Below are 13,101 nucleotides of genomic sequence, written 5' to 3'. Positions count from 1 at the left end.
GAAAAACTCTGCTTTTAAGAACTGCAGCATTAGGTGTTATAATTACATAATAACCCGATGTATGTTCAAAATGCAATCCTGCATTTTCGAAGAAATCAAAAAGCAGATACCACCACTCCAACATCTTTAGTTTCAGAGTATAGCCTTCACCTCCTTCTTGAAGGACAGGCAGTTATATCTTAGTTCTGCTTTTAAGAATTGATATGTCCAGTAAGGTGTACTGTGAGGATACCTCTATCTTTAATAGCGCAAGGAACTCAACCACCAGAAGTTAGAGACCCTAAATCTGTACGTGCCTCTGCTTTTCAGTTTCCGACATTTGGGAATATTTGGTAAAACAATAAAGCAACCATATACTTGCTATATATTTAAAACATAAAGGACTCATCAAATTGAAATAAATGTTACACATATGCGCACAGTACATGTTTAGATACATTTTAGGCAGACAGTGGCCAGGACATTACACACGCATGCGGGCAGCCTGAAGGATACTGCTTAATCCCATAAGAGAGAGTGACTCAGAACTTAGACTGGGAGAACCTACCCAAAAGGGACCCTCGAATTGCGGGTCACTTAGCTTCAGTGGCCTGGCAATGTTTACATGTCTCGTGGGGGTGTACTAACCCTCTCCCTATACCTACCCATAGGACCCCAACTAAACCTCGGCTGCTCTCCACTGCTTCCTGGGGCCTCCCTCTGGCAGTACCTCAAGAATTGTTTGCACTTTTGTTTTTTCTATTTACAGTTGAAGAGATTTGGATTTTTAAAATAAAAGGTTTAACATTCCCCAAAGCCCTCCATACTACGGCCAGATTGCCATAGGGCAGTGCGACGTGTTATATGGCAATGTGTGTGATGGTAACAGCCTCCCCTGCCTACCAAGGCTTTAATTTGTAACCCCTGCTGTCTTGAATTTTTCCCCAAAAATCTTGACTAAATTAAGCTTGTGGCACCTCCAAATCACAGAAAAATTCTGCCCAATATTAGTGAGACTATAAGCTTGAATAAAAAAAGTGTTGCGTTGCAAGGACAGTCAATGGCTGCAAGTCAGTATTAAAGGGAAACATCGATATTTGTATCGGGTCCAGGGAGTAATGTCGGAAGCATAACACAAAGTGTGCCACTGTATGCAACGTGTGAGAATGAAGCAATGGATTCTGGAAACGTGTAGTTGTGCAGAAATGTCTTTAAAGTCTGCAGGACCAGAATCTGTCTTTAAAGAACTCTCGCCGGCTGCCAGTGGTTTGCTCTCTCTCATTTGGCAAAATTGCCCCATTACCAAATCAGGTGCATTAGAGGAGACCTCGTTCAACTCGTGCTTTCATCTTTACTGCTCGGATGGCACGCTTCTCCGAGGAGATGTCCCCACAAGCTCATCAGTGCCGCCTTCCACGATATTCCGGCGATGATGCTGATGGATAGAGACGACACACACACTTTCTAGCTATCTGTACACATTATACAATATGAGCATCATATGCAGGTGAATGTGTAGGCTACAGCTGTCATTCTGTCATCCAGTCATTCATTGCATGATGATGAGTGCTTAGTTGATGACCAGCACTAGTTTCGAGCAGCTGCACTATAAACGAATCCGGCTGCCTGCAATCATTCACAATGTGTGCCAGAACTCTGAATTGGAATCCAGGCAGATGGCAGGAAAGCATGAAGAAAGTGAACATTAGTTCAATGTTTAAGCACATATTTAATTTCATTGGTGTCCTGAGCAGTGTGCTAACGAACCAATGTCATGATATAATTGTGAAACAGACACAGATCGCCAGTAAAATAAATAATATATAGTCAAGATTTCATCGAATCATATCGATAGCCGGCGGCGTCAGCTTCTCGGTGCTAAAAACTGGAACCTACTACCATTAAGCTCAGAAAGGAAACCTCCCTCAAAGTGTTTAGAAAAGCCCTGAAAACAAACCTCTTCAATTAGACTGTTCATGAGTTCATGTCTGTTCATGAGTTGTTCCCCTGTATCCATGGAACATACAAAAATGTACCAATGTATTGACCCTTGTAATGCTTTTTCATCTTTCAGTCTGTTTTTTTCTGTACTGTAAAAGTAAATCTTCTATAACAGCGCCACGATGCCTCTGGGCCGCTGTGTGCTTTATACATTCAAATAAATAAATAAATAAATAAATAATAGTAACTGCACAATTATGTTGATGTGACAATTTGGTTAACTCAATAACAGGTACTTTCAGAATTCTAAGTGTATTGGTTTAGTTTGTGTTTTGTATCACCTTGACCAAACGAACATTCAAGCAAGATGCTAAGATTTAAAAAAAAAAAGAAGAGGGTGGAGGGAAAACAGGCTATGGGAAGCAACTGGTTATTGACTGGTGATTTTTTCACTGGAAAGTGGGGTCATTATTACACAGGAATATGCACAAGAGTCCCAACGTAGCAATGACGATCAAATCAAATAAGTCTGGGAGGGAGGAGGGTGTCATTTTCTCCCTGTATATTTTTGTGTTAAATAATTGGATTAAACAGTGCATTTTACTGTACACCTTTTGTGAAACAAATGCCTAACAGGCCATACAATGTATAATCTACTTTGTAGGGTAACACATACACAAAATGCCAGGTCACCAACAGCATGCATTTTTCAACACATTCTCTAGATGCCTTTGCCCGCAATACACGCAGTAACCTGGCAATGTACTCACGTTGTCTCTGACAATATATGCAAGTTCTTCCTTTTAATAACACACTCATGTTGGTTTCTCTCATAATGCACTAATGTCAGTCTAAGAAAACATGCCCATGCTGGCTAAGCCTACATGTGCCAGTATGACCACATAAGAGCCCACTCATCTTTACTTTGCCATTATGGGCTAGCGTCTCCACCTAGGACACAATCACGCCATCTTTTCCTATAATGCAGTAATATATTGCCAGTGTAATAAAACATGTCTGGGCTGTCTCTGCCGATATATGATTCTATTCCCAGCAAACACTAATGTTTGGCTTCGACTCTTCCCACAATGCCAAAGTCAACAAACATTTGCACGCCACCTGCACCAATATAAGCCAGTATTTCCACATAATAAAACAATCATGTCAGCTTTGCCTATATTTAAAAAACGTTTTTTATTGGTTTATAAAAAACCTTAAGCAAAAACAACATAAGAACAATTCCAGTAAGCTCATAAAATCATTATACAAATTCACACATTAACACACATAAATCGTGCAAAGTACCTCACACTGAAAACAACTTTGCGCATCCCTGCACGCAAAAGATTCTGTGGGCGCTCTGCGTATTGATGAAATCTTGTCCGCAATGTAACCCTATGTGCAAGTAGCGGACCGAATGCCCACAACACGCCGCCACGCAAAGCAAATCCAGCCACACATACCAACCAATGCGCCCTCCTCATCTGTGAAGTAATGCGCCCCGGCAATACTGCGCGCAACCACCCCAAACCCTCTGACCAAGGCAGCACCCCGGCAATACTGCATGGGGTCCCCTGTAAATATTCACGAGACCCTGTCAATATGCGTATCATTTTCCATAACTGTTGTCAGTCCGCAGTAAATCTGCGTGCAAACCATAGCTGCACCCCGCTACTATGCATACATGCCGCCCTAACTATGATCGGCACCGCAACTGCATGTACACACCCCGGAATTCCTGATCACACATTACCTTTGCGTGGTGCTTCATATGTGATTGGGGCCTTGCACATGTTTTCATGCAGCGGTGTGATCAGGAGCTTTGTGTGCTGATTCGCCTGATGTGATGTTGCATGATCAGATCTATGAATACGCGTGGTTGTGCGTGGTGCTGGGAGTGCAATTTCCTTGAGCAGGTCGTCCCTACACACACCCATCTAATGTCTTGTTCTTCCTAATTCTGCATGGAGAATGGGGAATATATATGTTCCGCTCCCTATTTAGGTCTCTGTGCAGGCCCGGCCCACACTCTGCATGGAGTGTCGCGCAAGGTGCACGCAGAGATGTGCCGCAGCAGCGCATAGTATGTGCAAAGTCCCAAAAAGACCTGCAAAGTCGATTCCATTAATCGACAAAGGGGGGTTTGCACACTCATGGGCGCACAAAGCCTCTATTCAGCCCACACAAAATTTCATGAATCGGGCCCTATGGGGCTGATTCATAGAAAAAGAGCATAGATCCTGCAAAGTCCCTTGCACTGAAAACGACTTTGTGCATTCATGCTCACAAAAGATTCTGTGCGCACTCCACATACTCATGGAATTTTGTCTGGAAAGTAACCCTATGCACAAGCAGAGTCTGAAACGCCCACAGCACGCCCCATACAAAGCAAATCCAGCCATGCATACCAACCTATGAGCCCACCTCGTCCGCAAAGTAATGCACCCCAGGAATGTGTGTGCAAACCCTCCCAACTAAGGCTGCACCCCGGTAATACTGCATGAGATCCCTGTAACTATTCAAAGCACCCCATCAGTATGCATAAACATTTTTGTAACCGTGGTCAGTCCCCAGTAAATCTGCATGCGCACCCCCGTAAACCATGGCTGCACCCTACTACTCTGCATACACGCACCGCCAACTACGATCGGCTCACCAGCTGTGTAGACGCACCCCTAAATTCCTGATCGGGACTTATGCTTGTCCCTTTTGTTTCATATGCGATTGGGGCCTTGTGTCTGCTTTCACGTGGTGGTGTGATCAGGAGCTTTGCATGCTGATTCCCCGATGTGATGTTTTGCTATAAGGTCAATGAATACGCTTGGTTTTACGTGTTGCTGGGAGTGCTATTTCCTCGCATGGGCCATACCTCGACACACACACCTAATGTCTTATTCTTCCTCCTTCTGCATGGTGATTGGTGAATATGCATGTTCCACCCCCTATTTAAGTCTCCGTGCAGGCCCGGCCCACACTCTGTGTAGAGTCTCTCGCAATGCGCTCGACTGCACGCAGAGATGTGCCAGCCAGCGCGTAGTCCCTACAATGTCCTGAAAAGGGGGGTTTGTGCGCTGTATGGCATGCAAAGCCTCTATTCAGTGCCCACAAAATTCAATGCATCATGCCCTTAGTTACCCAGCGTAATTCAGACGTGGACCCCTTGCTCACTGTGGTTAGACAGGCACAGCTTAATCTCCCCACTAGGCTGAAACACATGCCTGGGTTTGCGGTTGGTACTACAGAGGAGAATTGCCTAGCATTTCGGTCCTGGGCTGCCCAAGTGGGTGGGACCAGACTGATATACAAATGGATATTTCTCCTCTGTGAAAGGTACAGTGAGCTAAAACGTGGTTGGAGACCCTCCCGAGTGGGCACCTTCACAGAGGGCAGGTTATTTCCCAATGATAGTTCTTGGTGGAGGGGCACCAAGACCTTTTTTAATGTCTCTGCCACCCCCTCAGCGCTACCTTTCAGAGGTTCACCTTTTGGCCATGAACAAATGAGGGACTCTGTCCCAGCCCTCTCAGCCTTTTAGAGACAGTACAACTGCCTCTTAGCCAAATCTACCGATCAGGCTATAGCTCAGTCCTCCAGTCAGGAAAAAAGTGAGGGTGTGGGGTTGAGAGGAGGGTTGCACCCTGCCTCGAAGTTTTGTCTGGCTAAAGAACAGTCTTAAAAAGGGCATCACAATTGGGTAACAGGGGATCAAACAATATTTATCTTTTATTGGTTTAAAAGTAAACAAGAACAGAATTTTTTACATAAATTAAACTTTTTACATGTGACATATATAGCATATAACACTTCCTGCATCCATTCTATACTCATAGAATATCCAATAAATTAAATTAAAAAGAACACAGCCCTCTCCGGGGCAGGATTAATTACTTCTTAAAACACATTTGAGTTGAACATGGATGATAGAAAGATAAGGAAGAGTATCAGAGGAGACCCATTTACTTAATAGCCACTTTCCTCCATCACCACTTCCCCTGCTTTATTTAACACAAACTCCACCATCTTAATTACTGCAATGACAGGGCTGGTTTGTTCACCCAAGAGGATCCACTCCCACCATTGTGCGGGCCCCAACAGTATTTTGCTGCCCTTCTAGGAATTCACACCTGACTTCCTTTAGGGCCTTACAAGCAGTCACCAGGTGAAGTAGTGTTTCTACACCTCCTTTCTCCTTACAAAACCTGCATTTAGCATTCATAACCCCTGCCAGTTTTCTAGCCCACTTTACTTCCTTTGTGTTAAGGATATTCAATCGACACCTTAGGAGAAGGTCTCAGTAAACTGGAGACGGGAATTGTTTTAGGTATACTGGAAGGCAATTTAATCCTTTCTGCTCAAGATCAAGAGGTTACCTCAGTTTCCCTTTGTTCCATTTCGCAACAGTTGTAGCCCAATCTAAAGTTTGGAGCTTCTTTTTGACTTTTTCCGGATTTAATTCCAATTCGCACATTTTGATTGCCTTACTTTCCAGAATCGTTTCCACCTTTGTTCGCCATTGGGTAACATACCGATCCAGTCTTTTATTACACAACTCCAAAATAGCAAAGGGAATAACTGCTGGTTCATATGTGCACTTTCTATAAAGGGCCATTGTTTTCCACAGCACCAGAGATTCAAGCAATTGTAATCTCAATTTGTGCCTAATTGAAGACATAGGCAGTGCATTTGGGAGTTTTAATACTTGTCTCCAAAAATAGGCTCCAGCCTCTCCCAAATTTGCAAAGGCAGTTGTAACACAACCTCTGCCCCATAGAACCTGGGCGACCTTATGTCTATAGAACAAAACAATCGGCACCATTGAGAATCTCCCATATTTACGGTACAGAAGCCTTCCCTGATTGGTCAGAGAGATTAACTTGGACCTTAAGTGATCCTACTGCCCCTTTTCATCCAGGATCCGATTTACTGACCCCCTAAATACATTATGGAATTTACGATTTTGAGCCATTTTCCTCCCACTCTCCATGTGAAACCACAATCTTTCTTTTTGCAGGCTGATTTCATTGTCACTATCTGGACATTGACCTTCATGCCATTTTCTGCTAGATATTTTTCAAACATCCCAATACGTCGCTGAAGGCCAATGTGCATCAAGTTCAGAAAGACAAGGTCGTCCGCAAATAGGATCCAGGCTACTTCCACCAAATTTATTCTAGGGGGGAAGGCTACCTCGTTTTTCTGCGATGCACTCAGGTCGGCGATGTAAAGGCAAAATAATAAAGGGGCTAAAGCACACTCTTGTTTTTTTCCTCGGAAGGGCAGGATCTTCCTGGTAAGAAGTCCTTTCTCTGATAGTCTAACCTTTACCGAGCTGTTAGAATACAAAGCCTCCATGGCCTCGACCAGGTTGACGGGACATTGCCAAGATCGTAGCTTAGACCATAGCTTTTCTCTAATTACACCGTTGAAAGCCTGCTCTAGATCCATACACAGTGGATCCATACACATACACAGTGTAGGCAAGTTTTAGTATCCAAGGCCCTCTCTTTAAGAATATTAATAATAAAGGAGTTAAGGGGCGTCCCAACTCCCTTGACAAATCCTGTTTGTCTCAGATCCAGGATTCCCCTTCTGGTAGCCCATGCATTTAATCTTTTAATAACACTGTCACAAACAATTTCCCCACAGAATCTAGGAGTGTGATATGGCAGTAGTTCTTGAGATATGCCCTATCTCCTTTCTTAAAGATGGGCACTATGTTCGCTTCTCTCCAAGTGGATGGAATCAGCTTATTTTGCATGATCTGAGCAAACATAGCAACCCAGAGTTTTCCCTATAGCCCCTTATTTTTTTCAATGCTTCATTATATAGCCCATCGGGCCCTGCTGCCCTAGATGAACTCAGGCTACCAAACATCCTCAGGGCTTCCTCCTCATCAAACTGGAAATTCCAACTTGGTGTAACAGCATCACTTGTCACTCTTTCCAACCCTCCAGGATATGCAAAGGGCAGTATAATGGGAAACCCACACCTCCTCGGACACCATACTTACGGAGTTACCTGCTCTAAAATTACCTCCATTATTTATCAACTCTTAGAGGTTTCGGGTATTCTTAGCACAAACCATTTTTAGCATGTGCTCTGCATCCCTCTGGGCTCTACCTATTCTAGAAGAAATTAGCCAATTTCAATATTTTTGCCTAGCTTTTTGCATTCTTTCCTTCATAAATGGGTCACTATCTCTCTGGATCTTTCCATTAGAGGTTTGCATTTCTTGTCTCACAATAATCAGATCTGAATTGTATATATGTTTCTGAACCCAATTACCTTTTTCCCTACTGCTATCTTTCTGAAAGTATTCCTCCAGGATTCCTAATTATTCTACACTATTAGATGGGCTTTGGTAAGAGCTTTATACTGGCTTGTTTTTTGAGCATTATCTGTAGCTTTCATCCTCAAACAGTTCTTACCCCATTCCAGCTCTACTTCACCCATTTTCTCCAAAGACGTGTTGGTTCTAATACAGAGAATGCAGTTGCTGACAAGTCATGATCACTCGACATTTGCTGTAAAATCTGGAAGCGATTCACCCGCTGCTTCAATTTGTCAGATACAAAGCAATAATCAATACAGGATTTTTGAGCCCCACTTCTCCATGTTCACCCTCGCGGGATATCCCCCTCAGTTTGTGCATTCAGCATGTAGATAGCTCTCCCATGCAGACCCAGCATCCATGTTCGTGCTCTCACATCCCATTCATGCTCTAGCAAAGGAGAAGCTTCCTTATTAAGGAGTTTGATGTTTAAGTCCCCACCCTAGCATCATCCCAATTCCTCATCGCCACATCCATCGCACTCAAGATAGACTCTACAAATTTGATTTCTTAGGCCATATTGACTCTCCAACAGATGTTAACTTGAAGATAAGAGTCACAGTTCTTATCCGTTGATCTTGTTAAAGTTATAATTTTAATGAAGGGATTTGGGTGTTCTATGCTAGTAACTGTTAAACCAGATCCCATTTTTATCAGAGTCAAGAGTCCTGAAAACGGACGACCCATGATTCCTTTTGGAGCCGGGTTTAAGTGGGCAACAAAAATTCCTCATGGGGGCATGGCCCTTAACCATGTTTCTTGGAAACATAATACGTCAAACTGTTCCAAAAAGCAAGGATTCTTCACTAAACAGCACTTGGAAGCCTTGCGTGTTCCATGAGGCAATTCTGAGGTCTTTCAACATGTCCTGGCTATTAGTCTATTCGCTTACAGACTTTCCTAGGGCCCCAGCTAACCAGTCCCATGCACTTGCATCGTTGTTTACAACTTCAGATTTGTCTCTGTTCAAACTTCAGTGGGATAAGATCCTTTTTGGAGAAGGAAAGAGGCTCTGACTTCATCAAAAATGTGGACTTTTTTGGGGTCTTTCCTCTTTCTTTAAGAGATGTTGTTCTTACGTCCGTCTTTGCTTTTGTCTTTTTTTCTGTCGCCTCATTTCAGTTTTCTCTAATTCTCGCCTGGTAATCAATTGTGTTATATCCCAACCAAAGAAATCTTTCATTTAGGGATAGCAGGAGGTATTTCTTGGATTATGAGGCCAGATGCAGAATAACCCAGTCTGTCCACTTATCTAGGACAAATTCCACAATTTTAATGTCCGCTGACGAGATCTGTCTTTGTGGGAGGATGCAGGAAAACAGTCTTAAGAAATTTCTCTTATTTAATATCGGCGTCTTTGAGCCCTTAATGACTCTTTCTAAATAAAACTTGGGGCTGATAGTTGATGTCACACTATCAGGTGTTTGTTGTTTACTTGTATTCTGTCTGTCAGAATAGTCTCACTGCCCTTTCCTCCCTTTGGGACTAGAGCCCACCCCCTTCACTGGCATTTGGCCCAGATTCTTTGAGGATTTTCTTTCTCTTTTCCTCTAATGTTCTAAATATCACTGGGTCTTTCAGAGCTGGAGGGGACGGTTGGGCTTGGGGATGGGATTTTGTTTTGATACATTCTGAGGTTGAGTTTTTAGAGCCATTTGATATTCATTTTCGGCCCATTCAGAGGAGCTCATATTTTTCCAATTATCATCCTCCTCACACTGCCCAATTTCTTCACTTAGATCCCTTACGCAGTTATCTGATAGAAGAACTACTTCCTCTGTTCTCAACTGCTCCTGGCTTGACACATCACTGGCCACTTCCATCAGCGGCAACAAGAGTTCTTTCCTTGCACGTTTGGATGTTGGCCTATTGTCCATTGGCGGAGGCGAGCACAGATTTTTTAGAAACGCTCTAGATCCATTTGACTTCCATTTAGACTTTGATGACATATTTTTCAATTGTTTTCCTGCTGCATCTTTTTCTTTTTATCGCTCGTAGAATCTTTGATAACCTCCTTTGGCTTATTTGATTTAAACAGAGAATAAATGTTTTCCTGATTTGCAATATGTGGCTCAGAGTTGTTGGACAAACTCGTAATCACCTCTTCTACAGAGCTTTTCTCTCTTTCCCTTGGTGGCTGCACAAAGGGTGCACTTTCCATTTCCTTTGTTTGCTTACACTGGGTTCGCATCCAACGGCAATCCTCCATTAGGGCTTCTGGTCTTTTCATTTGGACTTCTTTACCAGGTTTTTTCTGTGGCTCCCAGACACTTGGTCAGTTTGATCAGTTTATTGCTGAACTGATTTCCGCACCACCAGTCTCTCATGAGTTCCAAGGAAGGGATTTGTCAACCCCTTTCCGAGCTCCTGTAGCTCAACACTCTTATCCGCCTGATTCAATGATTCATCCAGTGCCAAAAGCCTTTTACACAAGACAGGCTAATTCTTTTCTGCTGCACAATTTTTCTGGTCAATTTTCTTAATTCTTTAGCTAGATAGGCTGCTAGATCTGCATGACAACCACTTGCTGATGCGAGGGTTTGCTCGCCCATACTCTCACTTATGCTGATAAAGACTGGAATTGGTTGATTGGCTTCTTTCAGTCTTTCTGGGAAGTTATCCTGTTTTTCAAAGGACATATCCTCCGTAATGCTTATATGCTCTTTTCGCCCTGCCTGGGCCTTTGTTTCCTGTTTAATGGACAAGCTTAAGTCTAGATCGGACATTGATGCCTCTGAATCAATCTGCAAGGTGGATGAAGCTGCTCCTCCCTGCATTATTGGCGTCTGCGATAGACTATTTACCGATCTTTGCAATACGGCTCCACTAAAAGTGGACCGCTCGCCCTCCTGGGCTTTCGTGACAAATAACTCAGCACAAGCCGTCAGCAGCGGCGGTTTCAAACTCCCCCTTTGCTCCTCCTCCCGCTCCCCCTCATCCTCGGAGCCCTGAAGGCTAAATACACAGTCCCGTAGGGGTAGCAAGCTGGGCAGAATGCTTTGATTGTCCATTTGCACATTATCGCTCATGGTTTCCGCTCCAAGCGGTCCAGAAGCAAACACATTGCTCACACTGTTTGCACCACGTCTTACCTGCAGTCGTGTGTGGGCACCTGGAGGGCTGGCGGCAGTTTTCATTCACGGCCGGTTTATCTACACCAGGGGTGCACAACTGATTTTGACAGAGGGCCGAAAGTACCTTACATGAGGGCTATAGTGGGCCGAAAAGTTAAAATGTGGGCGGGGCGGTAGGCGGGGCGTGGCAGGAGGCTTTTTAAACCCCCAATTTCTACTAAACACATGGAAAAAGAATGTTTTTGAGGGGTAACGATTTTTATTTGCATTTCAAACTTACATTTTCTACACATTTTCCATTGTTATAATTTATTTCTATTTAGTTATTGTATCTCGCATGTTTAGTTAACTTATATATATTTTATTGACCCTAGATTGGACATGCCGTTATTTTGTACTGCTACAGTTTGCTATTTGGGTTGCCCAAGAGGAGTATGGCCTTCGTTGAGTCAGGTTTCCTCAAAAAGCCAAAGATGAACATCTCCCAACTGTGCCTGTTTTAGCTTTATTATTGGGTTCACTCTTGGAGTGCAACACTATGCCCCATGGCCCCCTCACCCCCAACCAAACACTATGCCCCATGTCCCTCACCCCCAACCAAACACTATCCCCCATGGCCCCCTTACACCCAACCAAACACTATGCCTCATGGCCCCCTTACACCTAACCAAACACAATGCCCTATGGCCCCCTCACCCCCAACCAAACACTATGTCCCATGGCCCCTCACCCCCAACCAAACATTATGCCCCATGGCTCCCTCACCCACAACCAAACATTATGCCCCATGACACCCTCACCCCCAAACAAACACTATGCCCCATGTCCCTCACCCCCAACCAAACACTATGGCCCATGGCCCTCTCACCCCCAACCAAACATTATGCCCCATGTCCCTCACCCCCAATCAAACACTATGCCCCATGGCCCCCTCACCACCAACCAAACACTATGCCCCTTTCCCCCCTCACCCCCAAGCAAACACTATGCCCCATGGCCCCCTCACCCCCAAGCAAAAACTATGCCCCAGGGCCCCCTTACCCCAAACCAAACACTATGGCAGTTGGAAAAAATATCTTTTTGGAGGTGTACCGTTTTATTTGTATTTAAAACTTACATGTTGTACTATACATTTCCCCAAATCATACAGGATGAAACAGTGAACCAGACATAGTTGATCAGTGAAAAACATTGCAGCGTTTCTCAGCTGTCAGTTTCTGGATCTCGGGCTCCAGTGAGGTTGTTCCTACTCTCAGGATAGCATGGAGATGTTGGTCAGTTAGTCTTGTCCTTAGGCTGGATTTATGTAGTTTCATTTGTGAAAAAACTTGCTCACAAATGTAAGTACTGCCAAAGATAGAAACCATCTTTAATGCTTCCCGTGAAAGATTGGGGAATTGCGCAGTGTCCAGAGACTGATAGAAGACTAATAAAGGCATCTCTCTGTGCTTATTTTTGAGGGTACTACAGCACTGAAGTTCAATCAGTTCCAGTTGCAGTTCAGGTTGCACACTGTCAACATCAGCTGAGAAAGGGTCTGCAAAAAGTTTAAAAGAGGCTCGCTGGGATTTGAATTATAAGAAACGATTCTCAAAAACATTTTGCAGTTCCTTCAGGACCTTCACATGCCGATACCACCCTCCATAATTGTCATGGGGGAAAACCTCTGCACATGCGGGGTAGTGTGCCAGCATCCCTTTCTCCAGTTGGGCTTTCAGAAGCCTTAACTTTATTTCAAAGGCACAAACTGCCTCAAACAGATCCGATATGAGATTT

Source organism: Ambystoma mexicanum, chromosome 7q (assembly GCF_040938575.1).
Source record: "Ambystoma mexicanum isolate Mex_15411 chromosome 7q, UKY_AmexF1_1, whole genome shotgun sequence".
In the NCBI taxonomy this organism is placed as follows: Eukaryota; Metazoa; Chordata; class Amphibia; order Caudata; family Ambystomatidae; genus Ambystoma; species Ambystoma mexicanum.
Note: the sequence above shows the minus strand (reverse complement) of the source record.